The sequence below is a fragment of the Epinephelus lanceolatus genome, unplaced genomic scaffold (assembly GCF_041903045.1).
Source record: "Epinephelus lanceolatus isolate andai-2023 unplaced genomic scaffold, ASM4190304v1 scaffold34, whole genome shotgun sequence".
Lineage (NCBI taxonomy): Eukaryota > Metazoa > Chordata > Actinopteri > Perciformes > Serranidae > Epinephelus > Epinephelus lanceolatus.
The window spans coordinates 37,501-42,500 of NW_027556816.1; positions in this window are offsets into that span (position 1 = coordinate 37,501).

Below are 5,000 nucleotides of genomic sequence, written 5' to 3' on the forward strand. Positions count from 1 at the left end.
TTTTTCTAAGTGTTTGACGGGGAGAAGGCGCCGGGGAAGCGGCCGGAGCTCCGCCGCTTACCCCGCGCCTTCTCCCCGTCTCAAACTTAGAGGTTTGGAAATCACCGCTGCTGAAATTTTTCAGCCGGAGCTCCGGCCGCTTACCCCGGGCACTTCTCCCGTCCCACACTCGCGCCCCTGGTACTCCGCTCCGGCCGCTTTGGTTTAAACACGGGAAATAACCGAGGGAGAAAGCTCACTCTATTTCATCCGATTTTCTCACATCTCTCCCTCTCGCCTGGCTGGAAGCCTCCGACCTCCCTGCTGGATGGAAATCACCGCTGCTGAGATTTTTCCAAGTGTTTGACGGGGAGAAGGCGCCGGGGAAGCGGCCGGAGCTCCGGCCGCTTACCCCGGGCACTTCACCCGTCCCACACTCGCGCCCCTGGTACTCCGCTCCGGCCGCTTTGGTTTAAACACGGGAAATAACCGAGGGAGAAAGCTCACTCTATTTTATCCGATTTTCTCACATCTCTCCCTCTCGCCTGGCTGGAAGCCTCCGACCTCCCTGCTGGATGAAGCCCTGGGGGAAAGAAAAACAAATGAAATAGAGGAGGGAGGGAGGGAGGGAGGGAGGCTTTCTCCTGTTTTACCCTATTTTCATCCATTTTTCCCTCTCCCCTCTCTGGGAGCCTCCGATCTCCGCCTCTCGCACCTCCGCCAAGCACTGGTGACAGACATTAAAGGGGGCATGAGCTCCGTTTCCGCCCAGCCTTTGCCAGGCTGTCCATTTCACTGCCCCGTGGCCGGGGAGCGCCGCAACGGCCGCCGCCGACCCGGTCACGGGCCCCCGGGCCCGGCCAAAGGGTGGACCCCACCGGTGCTCGGCCCCCACGCGCCCCACGGAGCCCCCGCTCGCGCCAGGCACCCCCGGGGCTCGGCTCTCGCTGGCCCCGACGGACCCGCCGCCCCTCCTCACCCTTGACAGACATTAAAGGGGGCATGAGCTCCGTTTCCGCCCAGCCTTTGCCAGGCTGTCCATTTCACTGCCCCGTGGCCGGGGAGCGCCGCAACGGCCGCCGCCGACCCGGTCACGGGCCCCCGGGCCCGGCCAAAGGGTGGACCCCACCGGTGCTCGGCCCCCACGCGCCCCACGGAGCCCCCGCTCGCGCCAGGCACCCCCGGGGCTCGGCTCTCGCTGGCCCCGACGGACCCGCCGCCCCTCCTCACCCTTGACAGACATTAAAGGGGGCATGAGCTCCGTTTCCGCCCAGCCTTTGCCAGGCTGTCCATTTCACTGCCCCGTGGCCGGGGAGCGCCGCAACGGCCGCCGCCGACCCGGTCACGGGCCCCCGGGCCCGGCCAAAGGGTGGACCCCACCGGTGCTCGGCCCCCACGCGCCCCACGGAGCCCCCGCTCGCGCCAGGCACCCCCGGGGCTCGGCTCTCGCTGGCCCCGACGGACCCGCCGCCCCTCCTCACCCTTGACAGACATTAAAGGGGGCATGAGCTCCGTTTCCGCCCAGCCTTTGCCAGGCTGTCCATTTCACTGCCCCGTGGCCGGGGAGCGCCGCAACGGCCGCCGCCGACCCGGTCACGGGCCCCCGGGCCCGGCCAAAGGGTGGACCCCACCGGTGCTCGGCCCCCACGCGCCCCACGGAGCCCCCGCTCGCGCCAGGCACCCCCGGGGCTCGGCTCTCGCTGGCCCCGACCGACCCGCCGCCCTCCGCCTATCTCACCTCCACCCAGCACTGGAGGCAGGCATTAAAGGGGGAATTTATCCCCTGTGTTCCACCCTCACTTCACCCAGCTCTCTGGCTCTCTGTCTCCCTCCCTCTCCTCTCCCCTCTCTGGGGGAGACTCTCACCGTCCCAGGCCTCATTCTCCCACCTCCACCCAGCGCTGGAGGCAGGCATTAAAGGGGGAATTAATCCCCTGTGTTCCATGCTCACTTCACCCAGCTCTCTGGCTCTCTGTCTCCCTCCCTCCCTCTTCTCTCCCCTCTCTGGGGGAGACTCTCACCGTCCCAGGCCTCATTCTCCCACCTCCACCCAGCGCTGGAGGCAGGCATTAAAGGGGGAATTAATCCCCTGTGTTCCATCCTCACTTCACCCAGCTCTCTGGCTCTCTGTCTCCCTCCCTCTTCTCTCCCCTCTCTGGGGGAGACTCTCAACCTCCCAGGCCTCATTCTCCCACCTCCACCCAGCGCTGGAGGCAGGCATTAAAGGGGGAATTAATCCCCTGTGTTCCATGCTCACTTCACCCAGCTCTCTGGCTCTCTGTCTCCCTCCCTCTTCTCTCCCCTCTCTGGGGGAGACTCTCAACCTCCCAGGCCTCATTCTCCCACCTCCACCCAGCGCTGGAGGCAGGCATTAAAGGGGGAATTAATCCCCTGTGTTCCATGCTCACTTCACCCAGCTCTCTGGCTCTCTGTCTCCCTCCCTCCCTCTTCTCTCCCCTCTCTGGGGGAGACTCTCACCGTCCCAGGCCTCATTCTCCCACCTCCACCCAGCGCTGGAGGCAGGCATTAAAGGGGGAATTAATCCCCTGTGTTCCATCCTCACTTCACCCAGCTCTCTGGCTCTCTGTCTCCCTCCCTCTTCTCTCCCCTCTCTGGGGGAGACTCTCACCGTCCCAGGCCTCATTCTCCCACCTCCACCCAGCGCTGGAGGCAGGCATTAAAGGGGGAATTGATCTCCTGTGTTCCATCCTCACTTCACCCAGCTCTCTGGCTGGCTGTCTCCCTCCCTCTTCTCTCCCCTCTCTGGGGGAGACTCTCAACCTCCCAGGCCTCATTCTCCCACCTCCACCCAGCGCTGGAGGCAGGCATTAAAGGGGGAATTAATCCCCTGTGTTCCACGCTCACTTCACCCAGCTCTCTGGCTGGCTGTCTCCCTCCCTCTTCTCTCCCCTCTCTGGGGGAGACTCTCACCGTCCCAGGCCTCATTCTCCCACCTCCACCCAGCGCTGGAGGCAGGCATTAAAGGGGGAATTAATCCCCTGTGTTCCATGCTCACTTCACCCAGCTCTCTGGCTCTCTGTCTCCCTCCCTCTCCTCTCCCCTCTCTGGGGGAGACTCTCACCGTCCCAGGCCTCATTCTCCCACCTCCACCCAGCGCTGGAGGCAGGCATTAAAGGGGGAATTAATCCCCTGTGTTCCATCCTCACTTCACCCAGCTCTCTGGCTCTCTGTCTCCCTCCCTCTTCTCTCCCCTCTCTGGGGGAGACTCTCACCGTCCCAGGCCTCATTCTCCCACCTCCACCCAGCGCTGGAGGCAGGCATTAAAGGGGGAATTAATCCCCTGTGTTCCATGCTCACTTCACCCAGCTCTCTGGCTCTCTGTCTCCCTCCCTCCCTCTTCTCTCCCCTCTCTGGGGGAGACTCTCACCGTCCCAGGCCTCATTCTCCCACCTCCACCCAGCGCTGGAGGCAGGCATTAAAGGGGGAATTAATCCCCTGTGTTCCATCCTCACTTCACCCAGCTCTCTGGCTCTCTGTCTCCCTCCCTCCCTCTTCTCTCCCCTCTCTGGGGGAGACTCTCACCGTCCCAGGCCTCATTCTCCCACCTCCACCCAGCACTGGAGTCAGATCTTAGGGGACACTTTAATCCCTGTACCACCCTCACTTCACCCAGCTCCCTGGCTCTCTGTCTCCCTCCCTCTTCTCTCCCCTCTCTGGGGGAGACTCTCACCGTCCCAGGCCTCATTCTCCCACCTCCACCCAGCGCTGGAGGCAGGCATTAAAGGGGGAATTAATCCCCCGTGTTCCACCCTCACTTCACCCAGCTCCCTGGCTCTCTGTCTCCCTCCCTCTTCTCTCCCCTCTCTGGGGGAGACTCTCAACCTCCCAGGCCTCATTCTCCCACCTCCACCCAGCGCTGGAGGCAGGCATTAAAGGGGGAATTAATCCCCTGTGTTCCATGCTCACTTCACCCAGCTCTCTGGCTCTCTGTCTCCCTCCCTCCCTCTTCTCTCCCCTCTCTGGGGGAGACTCTCACCGTCCCAGGCCTCATTCTCCCACCTCCACCCAGCACTGGAGTAAGATCTTAGGGGACACTTTAATCCCTGTACCACCCTCACTTCACCCAGCTCTCTGGCTCTCTGTCTCCCTCCCTCCTCTCTCCCCTCTCTGGGGGAGACTCTCACCGTCCCAGGCCTCATTCTCCCACCTCCACCCAGCGCTGGAGGCAGGCATTAAAGGGGGAATTAATCCCCTGTGTTCCATGCTCACTTCACCCAGCTCTCTGGCTCTCTGTCTCCCTCCCTCCTCTCTCCCCTCTCTGGGGGAGACTCTCACCGTCCCAGGCCTCATTCTCCCACCTCCACCCAGCGCTGGAGGCAGGCATTAAAGGGGGAATTAATCCCCTGTGTTCCATGCTCACTTCACCCAGCTCTCTGGCTCTCTGTCTCCCTCCCTCCTCTCTCCCCTCTCTGGGGGAGACTCTCAACCTCCCAGGCCTCATTCTCCCACCTCCACCCAGCACTGGAGGCAGATCTTAGGGGACACTTTAATCCATGTTCCATCCTCACTTCACCCAGCTCTCTGTCTCCCTCCCTCCCTCCCTCTTCTCTCCCCTCTCTGGGGGAGCCTCCGGCCAGCCACCGCCGGCCCGGGGGACCCAGCGCACCGGCCGCCCCTGTGTACCCACACTTAAGCACCCCTCCTCGGGCTAAACCCCCTTGGCCGCACCGCCCAGCACTTCGCGCCCCTGGTACTCCAAACCAAGCTTCGCGCCCCTGGTACTCTAGCAGAGGCTCCGTGCCCCTGGTACTCCAGCAGAGCCTCCGTGCCCCTGGTACTCTAGCAGAGGCTCCGTGCCCCTGGTACTCCAGCAGAGCCTCCGTGCCCCTGGTACTCCAGCAGAGGCTCCGTGCCCCTGGTACTCCAGCAGAGGCTCCGTGCCCCTGGTACTCCAGCAGAGCCTCCGTGCCCCTGGTACTCCAGCAGAGGCTCCGTGCCCCTGGTACTCCAGCAGAGGCTCCGTGCCCCTGGTACTCCAGCAGAGCCTCCGTGCCCCTGGT